The following is an 11,169-nucleotide window of genomic DNA, read 5'->3' as shown; positions in this document are numbered from 1 at the left end:
ACCGGTGAACCGAGTCAACTTAGTGGTTAGGTTTCTACAGTTCGTAGTTGAAACCACCACCTATCCACATCGTTGCCGCCACCTAGCAACCCGGCATATTTGGTCTGTGCTCCTGAAAGAAGAGAGAGTAGACATAGTGAAAAAAGGGAGAGAGGACTAAGGTGAAAAGAGATGTCTGAATGATTGGGAGAAAAGAGACGTAACTGTGCATTGATTTGTGCTATATAGCTTACTAGCACTGATAGTGTTTGAATTAAATGTAAAGTGTTTTGTTTTGTTTGCTAGCACATCTTAAAGGGTCGGCTTATAAATCGAGTCTTAAAGACTCAATTTTCAGGTGGACGCCACGTGAAAAAAATGCTACATCAGATGTGATCAAACCATGGAATCCGAGTCTTTGAGACTCGATTTATAGGCCTAAATCGAGTCTTTTAAACTCGAGATGTTAGTAATATATATAGTTTGAAAATAGTGCCTACTAATTATATTGTTTGGCAAACAGTGTTAATTTCCAATTTTGGCCTTGTTTTCAAACTATATATATTACTAACATCTCAAGTTTAAAAGACTCGTTTTAGGGCCTATAAATCGAGTCTCAAATACTCGGTTTCCATAGTCTGATCATATCTGATATGACGTTTTTTCCGCAGCGCGTCCACCTGGAAATCGAGTCTCCAAGACTCGATTTATAAGCCGACCCTTTAAAAAGAACACCATTCTATGTTTAGGAAAAAATAAAATAAAATAAATTTAATATGAGATTAAAAACATCTCTCGGCCTCTCTTTTCTCTCGTCCCTCTGCTTGTCTCACATTAACAACCAACAGTGACCGCAACCACTACAAAAGCACCAACAACCACGGCATCCACACAAAATAGAACAACCACCGATCTCAATGCTACCATAAGCAATCTACAAACTCACTGATCGCAACCCACGAAAACCCATTCACCGCCAAAACACCAACAACCATCGTGACAAACAAACCCCAAAATGCAACCCACCGTGACCGCCACACACAGCCCAAACACCTATATATACCGCCGACCCAAAACACCCAACTCGCAGACCCACAGTTGTGAACCCACGACCGACTAGCCAGCAGCCAAAATCAACCGCCGTCGCTGCCTCCACAACAACCCCACCACCACCAAACTGGTGAACCGAGTCGACTTAGTGGCTGGGTTTCTGCAATTTGTAGTCGAAACCACCACCTATCCACGTCGTCACCGCCACCTAGCAACCTAGCATCTTTGGTCTGTGCTCCTGAAAGAAGATAGAGTAGACCTAGTGAAAGAAGGGAGAAAGGACTAAGGTGAGGAGAGATGTCTGAATGATTGAGAGAAAAGAGACGTAATTGTGCATTGATTTGTGCTGTACAACTTGCTAGCACTAGTAATGTTTGAATAATATTAAATGTAAAGTGTTTTGTTTTTTTTGCTAGCACATACAAATCGATGCTTAAAGGGTCGGCTTATAAATCGAGTCTTAGAGACTCCATTTCTAGGTGGACGCCATGTGGAAAAAACGCCACATCAGACGTGATCAGACCATGGAAACCTAGTCTTTAAGACTCAATTTATAGGCCTAAATCTTTTAAACTCGAGATGTTAGTAATATATATAGTTTGAAAACAGTGCCTACTAATTATATTGTTTGGAAAACAGTGATAATTTCCAATTTTGGCCCTATTTTTTGGTGAATTTGTAGTTGAATTTGACTAAGTAGTTTGTATCTTCGAAGTTAATCAATGTGTTTATTATCCTCGATCAATATTTTCTTTTAGCTTTTTAGTTTATTCATTTTTTAAAAGTTCAACATTTTCTAGGTATAATTATACTTAATGGACCTTCAAAAACTAAACAAATAAAATTGTAACAAAAAACTACATCTAAATGCATAATAATCAATTTCACATTAGATACTCTGTCTAATTGCCATGTAATTGGTTAAAAAGAGTTTGTTTTGGGGAAGAAGATAAATGGTTTTTACGATGGCATAGGCATTACTATTTATTTTGCTTGCTTAGATTGAGCCAAAGAAAATAAAATTTTGAAATGTAATCACCATTTGGGTTGGATTCGTCCATTATAATAATCTTAATTCCTCAAATATATTCATTAATAAAACAAATCACTCCATTTTATAGGTAGTTAAACTAGGAGAGGGTGGGATTTACTGGTAGAAAGTGGCGTGCTTTTACTTTTGGTTTGGTTAAAAATTAAAAAAAATAAAAAACCTATTACCTGTTTTTGCTCTCCTTGGTTTGGGAGGAGATTTTTCATTTCTGTCAAATTAAACTACCATCCACCCAAAGCCAAATACCTCATCCACTGGCCACCAACAACCAGCAATTAGCAACTAGCCACCACCCAAACCCAAGCAGCCACAAAAATCAGTCACCACCACCATGCCACACACCAACCACCAAAAGCCATTAAATCAAACCCATTAAATTAGAAAACCAACAAACCCCAATCAAAAGAAATTAAATGCATTAAATAAGAAACCAAAAGCCATTAAATCAGAAACCAATCTCCAGATGCGCCGATCAAAACTCCATTGGAACTCACCCGATCTCCACCCAAAATCAAAGAAAAATCAACATTATAAGTTCATAATCCCATCAGAAACAATCTGAAGCTGATCTCCACACCTCCACTGGCATTGTCTCCACGCCTCACCGCCGTCATCTCCATGCCTCCACACCTCCACACATACCCAGATCAACCCACAACCCAAATCACAACCCAGATCAATCAAGACCAAGCAAACCCACACAAACCTAGACCAACCCACACCATAAACTCAGATTGACCCACCATCGAGACCTTCCCACGTCTTCGCCATCGATCATCAACCCAGACCCACACCATCACCATCGAGACCATGCCACACGCCATGCGCCGATCTCACCACGTTGTGACCATACCCTTACCACGCCATAACCATGCCAAATCTAACCTAACTCCAATGGCAAGCTTTGAATGAGAGAGAGAGAGAGAGAGAGAGAGATGTGAGAGAGGGAGTGAGAACTGATGATGAAAGAAAGAGAGAATCGGAGAAAAAAAAAACAGCTATGAGAGAGAGAGAGAGAGAGAAATAATATAATAATTATACAAGATGCTACAGTACTGTCATAAAAGTAAGATGATACTGTAGCGGTATTGTAAAAAATTTTACAAGTTCACAAGTTTAGAAGGCCTGATGGAGTGGGTTTTTTGTGCATTGATGATAAAATACACTAACATATGCCATATACAATTGCCAATGGGAATGCTCTAATGCCATGACAAGCCGACTTCTAAGGAAATTGTATTGACGATACTTGCAAATAATTTCATATTCTGGAGTAGACTATATAATATTGTGCATCTACATATAATTAATCTTTAATCTATACCTTTAATGCAAGTCTGAATTTTTTGTCTCATTTTTACTACCCGACTCCATGCTCCACAGATAAAAACTTGACATGTGTAACCTAATTAGTTAAATTCTAATTTTATTCCTTTAATATTTCAATTATCCAAAATAAATTAAAGGGTAAAACTTAGGTAAAATAACTTAAGTTTTCATCTTAAATTTCAGCCATGTGTTTAAAATATACAACCCAGCAAATGGTGTTACGAGGAATTGCCGTTTTTTTCCCCCCCTTCTTTCTCTCATCTTTTCCCTCACATGCTAGAAAACCAGATAACTTCAAACACTTTCACCCTCATTTTCCCAAGAAACAAACAAATTTCAAACAAAAAATTTGACTGAAACTCAACAAATTTCTGGCAAGTCGCTTCATAACCTTTTCTCACATTGATTCTAGCCACCATGTGGGGAGGCAGAGTGGTTTTTACCCACATGAAACTCCATACTTTTAGAGAGAACCAACTTAAGAGAATGAAGAAGACGGCAAGGCATGGTAGTTGCGAAGGGATTTGCGGTGGTCAACTGAAAGGAACAACTCTTAATTACTCTCTCTCATTGTGGTTCCGTCGATTTGGGTTCACCTTATCGATCCATGGCCTTGCCCCTTATTTCCTATGATATGTTGTTAATCAATAATGAAACTTTTTTGGAAAGAAAGTGTGGATTGCCACTGCTGGGTAAGTAATAAAAAAGAGAGGATTTGAAGAAAAAGCTAAAGAAATTTTTTTTTTTTTTTTTTTAAAAAGACACAAAAGAAACTAATCATGTATTTGAAGGAGGAGACTTAGTGGAAGAAGTTGGTGGGGCAGATTTGAAATCTAAAACTGAAATTATTTGGTTCTCCGTTGTAGGCTAGTTAAAATAAAATTAGCCTCTGAGCACACACTCAAGCGCATGCTTAGAGGCTCTTCTATTTTTTTTTTTTTGGATAAAGGTTAATAATTTGCATCAATTATAATTTAAAATTGCTATATTTTCCAATCACAAAAGAACTTAGGGATGTGATGAAAAAATTATTTCACTTACAAATGCATAATACTCATTACACCCCTAGGTTTTTTTGTAATTGAAAAATATAGTAATTCCAAATTATAATTGATACAAATTATTAACTTTTACCCAAAAAAATAGAAGAGCCGGCTAGTTACATTTATTCCTTAAAGGCTTTTCTTTGTTTTTTTTTTTTTTTTTCAAATGCAAATACTTTATAGTTTTCACAAATGCATAATATAATTGGACAAATGCGTAAAAGTCAAAAGATCCTTACAGCACATGCGAAGTGCATGCATAAGCTTTGAACTCTAGATATTTTCTGTTGGATACACCAAAATATATCAATGCTTGTATTTGTTTTTCCCATTGTAAACAATGTAGAAGTGAATAATGTGGACATCATTTGTCAGTAAAGAATGTTGAGTTTAAAAGATCAAGATTTATATTTATTTAATTATTTACCAAAAAAATAGATCAAGATTTAGAGGCACAACTTCAAAGTCCAAACGTGTCATCTACAACAAATCCCAAAACCATATCAATTAAGGACTACTATTTTTCTTATAAGATGATTAATAAAGTGACTTAAAAGTAAAAAAAAAATTTATTTTTTTATTTTTATACAAGATAAAAATTCTACTCTAACTTAATTTAAGTGTATATATGTGTGAAGCTCCCTCTTGGAAACTTGAATCTCGACCCTTGCCTCTCACACCCCACAAGTACTTGTATTTATGGAGTGACCAGCGCGCCAAAGATACGCGGTGGTAACTAAAATAATAAATTTAAATTGACTGTGTGAATACACGATCCAAAGAGAAAAAACGAAACGTTTTTTGATAAGCAGAAACAGAGAAACTTGAAATGATATAAAGTAACCCATAAAATGAATAACAGCACAAAATGATGAGGGGCATTAAGCAAATGAATGCCCAGTTTCCCCACAATTATAGCCGAACTTCTCATCCATGCCATGATCATATCATTCTTATTAGGGCAATTCTTGACACTATGCCCTTGATGCCGATAAAGCAATCATATCTGCACATCACATAGCATAAAAAAAAAAAAAAAATCACCACTATAAGTTGACTTTATGCCATGACAGAACATTTTCCATCTCTAATAAAACTTCAATTCCATATATATTCAATCACACACTCCATAACTTATTGCTATCAAAATGAAACCCACTTGAAATCCAAAAACAATATTCATTCTTAATTTACTGCATAAAAATTCAAATAAAACCGAACCAACAAAATTTTTTTTTAGATAAAAGTTAGGCTTTGTATTAATAAAACAAAGAACGTATACAAAACTGAATGGACTGGCTAGAGTCTATCCATAAGACCCACAATAATTTAACCTCTCCTTAACTTCCACAACATTTAGAATCCCCAAATGGAATGTACTAGTTTTCTAGCATTTGCCATCATCGAACAAATCTGCTTTTTAAAAGAGAAAAAAGTCATGAGCATTTCAACAATATTTTTAAAAAAAAGTGCAACTATAATTTTTGCCACTTTGATTAGATTGAAGCAAATGGAATAACACCCAGATAATAATTAACGCTTGCACACATGAAATTAAAAATAGAAGTCTACCAAGGTTTTCAACATTTGTAAGAACATATAAGCAAACTTAAAAAATATATATAATTTCAAGACTTAAATGGTCAACAAAGGTCAATGTGGAAAAGTAAATCCATCAGAGCAAAACCCTACATTATAAACTCAATTAAAAAAAAAAACACACAAATGTTGCACATGATCCATTTTCATTTTCAAAACTTCCATGATCCTTCCTATATTACCGTTCTTGTGAGCAAACAAAGGAAAAAAACAAAAAAACAAAGTTTTTCTCCAAACTAGTTTGGAGAGAAACTCTTCAAATTTCTTATATATTTCTTTTTTTAGTGTGAATTTTGAAAATCTAACCATTGAATTTCATGTTCCTTATATTCTTAACATGCATATCCAATTTCATTCAAATCAGATATTATTTACTATTTGAACAATTAACTTATTTTTTATATACAACTTTAGATTACAAAAACTTAAAATTATAACATTTATTTGATGACATTGCAATTGATTTTTGATTTTCTTGAAATTTTGTAAGCATTAAGTATTTAATAAGAACATGCAATCTAACAGTTAAATTTTCAAAATTCACACTCAATTTAAATATATATGATGAGTTTGTAGGGTTTCCCTCCAAACTAGTTTTGAGAGAAACTTTGTTCAAAAAAAAAAAAGGTATCTGCAGCAATTTTTTAGTTTAATCATTTTTATTCATCATAATTTAGAAATGCTACATTTTTCAATCACAAAAATACATAGGAGTGTAATGAGATTTATATGAAAAAAACTATTTCACCTGCAAATGCATAAATCTCATCACACCCTTATTGGAAACCAAAAACTAAAATTTAGAACTTTCCCACCAAATAAAAATCAAATAAATATAAGAAAATAGATAATTAAACGAAGGTAAAATAAAACCGTGCTTGCTATAAAATGGACTACAAAATAAAAGTTAAATGTGATGAGTAATAGGCAGATTGTAACAATAGCGGCAATGATTGAAGTAAATAATTAAAAGTAAAAATAATATGAAAAGTGAAGATTTTATTTATGAAAAAAAAAAAAACCTCAAAAAATTATTGTGTTGTATTGATCTTGTTCTTCAAAATTCTTTAGGAAGAAAGATGAAGATATGTATTTTGTGACTTAACCTTGGTTCTTTGAATCTAAGGTTTGGATTAGAAACAAAAGATAATTGAAAAAGAGCGGTGATCATTCTTTTAAGTTGTAACTGGATTTTTTCTCCAAAAAAAAGTTGTAACTGGATGTTTTGGCAAAAAAAATAAATGCTCCGAATAAGAATTCAGTTTTTACTCAAGGTGACGAAGTGGGGACAGTCTTTCGAACCTTTTTTTAAATAAAGAAAAAATATCTAATTGGGTTTATTTTTGATAGAATTGTACGTGCCTAAAAAAAAGAGAGAGAGGAAAAAAAAGAAAAAAAAAAAAAAGAAGAAGAAAGATTTTATAAGTAATCTAAAATTTAGGATTTTAAAACTTAATACTTTTATTTAAATAAGTGAAAAAGAGTGGTGGATAACTTAATCTATATTATCTATAAGACATTCCTCTTTTTAAATTGAACTTTTATGTGGTTTAAAAATATCCTCATTAATGAAGGATAACTTCTCTTAGAAATAGGGTTATAAATGTCAAACAAATAACAGATTTCATTTTGAATTCAAAAAGAGAACTCCTAAAATTTAGAATTTTTTTTCTTTACATTCATCTTTTTATTCCCTAAAATTTAGCATTTTTTATTCCTTTTTCATCCGAATAAAAGTAAAACACCCCCAATTTAAAAAATAAAAACTAAAAAACTAAGAGAACACTTAAAATTTAGCCTCTTTTCCCTCAAGTTCATCTTATTTCCCCATCCAAACTTTTCTCTATATCACTACACCACTTTCAAACACACGTTCAAAAAAAAAATTATAGTTACTACTTATCTCTAAAGTTTATCATTTTTATTTGTTTGAAAAATAAAAATATATATATTTCCAAATTATAATAGATGCAAATTATTAACCTTCACTAAAAAAAAAATGGAAGAGCCTCTAACCACATGCACGCGTGCTTAAAGGCTAGTATTATTTTAACTGCATGAGATGAGATAATCTCATTAAAATTAAAATAAAAAATAAAAACTACATGGGATGATGGGATAAGGATAAGTTTTTTTTTTTTTAGTTTTTTTTTTTTTTTTACTCTAAATGAACTATAAAAGATAACTTAATGTGATCTAATTTAACTACAGAATACGGGAATAACGTTTTTTTTTTTTTTTTTTTTTTTTTTTTAAAGAAGGTAAAGAGAGAGAGAGAGAGAGAGAGAGAGAGAGAGAGAAGGAGAGTAACCATGTTTTGGTAATGTTGGAAAAATTGGTATTTGGTAGTGGTTTAGTGGAGTGGGAAGTTATTTAGCAAAAAAAAAAAAAAAAAAGGAGTGATAAGTTATTCTATAATGGGTTGTCTAGAAGTTATAAATGTAATTTTACTGGATTGTCCTCCATTTTTGTCCAAGTGTAGGGGTATTTTTGAACCACAAAAATGAGGATCCCAAATAGAGAAAGTTCCTTAAATAGTAGTATAGATAAAATAAAAAGCCAAGAAACGGAGCTTTATGCTTTAGCGCTTGTTTGTTGAGTAGTTTACATTAGACACATGGCTTAAATTTAAGAGAAGAACCTAAGGTACTATACCTAAATTTTACCCTAAATTAAAAACCCAGTACACCTCATCACCACTGCCAGTCCTCCACTAACCTTCACCACCACTAGTCCACCACCTATCTTTGCTAGCGCCACTAGCAAGAGACCGCCGACACCATAAACGCTACCATTCATGGCCAACCACCACCTTTGATGAATCTATCTCTCTTCCATTTCATCCCTCTCAAACCCACCCACTAGCATCGTTACCTTTATATTGAAGAGTTATTTAGTTATTTAAGGATTTGTTATGACTATTCAGATCAACTTGCAATAATCTCATTTAATTTTAAAAGAGTGTTGATGGTTTTGCTTTTTGATAGGATTGTTGTTTTAACCAAAAGTTTGATTTGAGTATTTGTTCTTTGGTTGAAATCAGGGGTGGGGTAGAAGAGAGATGGGTTCGTCAAGAAGGCAATATATTCTTCAAGGAGGTGATTGTGTTGATGGCTTCAGTAGCCTCTTGTTAGTGGTGCCGGTGAAGGTTGGTGGTGGGTTGGTTTGGGAGAGATGAAGTGGAAGAGTTCATTCATCATAGTCAATGGTTAGTCGTGAATGGAAGCATCGATGACATTGGCCGCCTCTTGCTAGTGGCATTGGCGAAGGAAGTTGGTGGACTGGTGGTGTGATGGGGTGTGTCGAGTTTTTAATTTATTTTGGGTAATTGAAATATTAAAGGAATAAAATTAGAGTTTAATTAATTAGGTTACACGTGTCATGTTTTTATTTGTGGAGCATAAAGTAGAGCAAAAAAAGTGGGACAAAAGATTTGGACTCTTTTAATGTCAATCTTATTATTGTCTAATTAAATCTCAAGCCTTGTGATATTAGTAAACATGCTTAAAAACTTATGAGAACGTCAATGGCTACCACAACGTGAAAATGCAAGGTATCAAGGTCACCACAACTAGAAACAACCCAAACATCGATGGCATTCACATCCAATGATCTTCAAGTGTCACAATTCTCAACTCCAAGATCAAGACTAGTGATGATTGCATCTCAATTGGCCCTGGTAACACTAACTTGTGGATTGAGAATGTTGCATGTGGACCTGGGCTTGAGATCAAGTAAAGAAATTTTATTTATTTATTGATCTAAATTAAAATATTATGTTATTGTAACAACTATATTATAATGATGCTAAATTGGTCATGGGTGTAATTGGTTGGTGCATTATTGGGAGTCTAGGCAAGGGCCAACAAGACCTTGGTGTTCAAAATAGTTAATTTTACCAATACTCCAAATGGAATGAGTATTAAGTCTTGGGAAAACCTAGCAATGGGTTTACTAGGAACATTCTTCTCCAACATGTTGTTATGATGGATGTCCAAAATCCAATTGTGATTTATCAAAATTACTACCCTGACAAAAAAGGTTGCCCTGGTCAGGTACGTTATTTTGAACTATATTAATTTTAGGTTTAAACTCGGATAAGGCTACTTATGAAAAAGCCTTAACATGTTCAAGGAGATTACACAAGATAGATTCTTAAAAATTTTAGCTGGCATAAGCCCATGATTGTGACCTTTAAAATTACTCACAATTACTCATACCCATTAGATAGTTGGACCCATGATTATGGCAAGCCGAATTTTTACTCTACATTAGTTCCAGGCCCAAATTAAGCTCCCAAAACCTTCTCAATGCCTTGCACTTGTGCTTTATAATCCATTATATCTCTCTTTTTCTTGAAGCGATGATGCTGCTCACAACGAGAAAGTATATGATGTTTCAGGATCTCTAAATCAGCATACAGTTGGTGTTTTTAAGGCCAATAAGAAATTGACACCTGGCCTAAAAGACACGTTAGTGTATTGAGCCATTTAAACTAAAATGACTAAAATTTTCCTTGAAAAAATTTCAAACACCCACCATTTACTCTTTACAAAACCAAAAATCAATTACTTTTCCTCTTTTCAAAATCAAATATCATTTTCTCTCTCTCCAGTCCTCATGCCACCATAGCTTCTACTCTCTCTCAAACCCCAACCCCGATAGCCACTACCCAGCTACAGCATCTTCGACGGCACTACATTGACACACATTGCAATTTCCGACAAGACCAGCATTTGTCTCATCAAAAAACCTCAATCTTCTTTTTCTAGCAAAACCATCCAACGATGGAAGCTTTCTTGCTCCTTCCAACACCTGACACTAACAAGAAGGTTTTTTTCTCTCTCTTTTTCTGTTTCTTTTCCGTATTTTCACATCTTTTTTGTGTGCTTTTTTCTTCCCAAAATTACAAATTAAAAAAAAAAAAAAAAAAAAAAAACAACAACAACAACAACAAAAGAAACTCCAAATGAATGTTTGTGTAGAAAGGAAATTTGTACCTGTTTGATAAAATATCTCAAAGAATTTGGATGCACTCCTTTGTTCTTAAACGATTATCAATCAATGGAATATAAAATATCTTTTTTTCTTTTTTAATTTTCTTTTGAATCAAATTAA

Source organism: Quercus suber, unplaced genomic scaffold (assembly GCF_002906115.3).
Source record: "Quercus suber isolate HL8 unplaced genomic scaffold, Cork oak 2.0 scaffold_503, whole genome shotgun sequence".
Classification (NCBI taxonomy): Eukaryota; Viridiplantae; Streptophyta; class Magnoliopsida; order Fagales; family Fagaceae; genus Quercus; species Quercus suber.
This window is presented reverse-complemented; position numbering follows the sequence as displayed.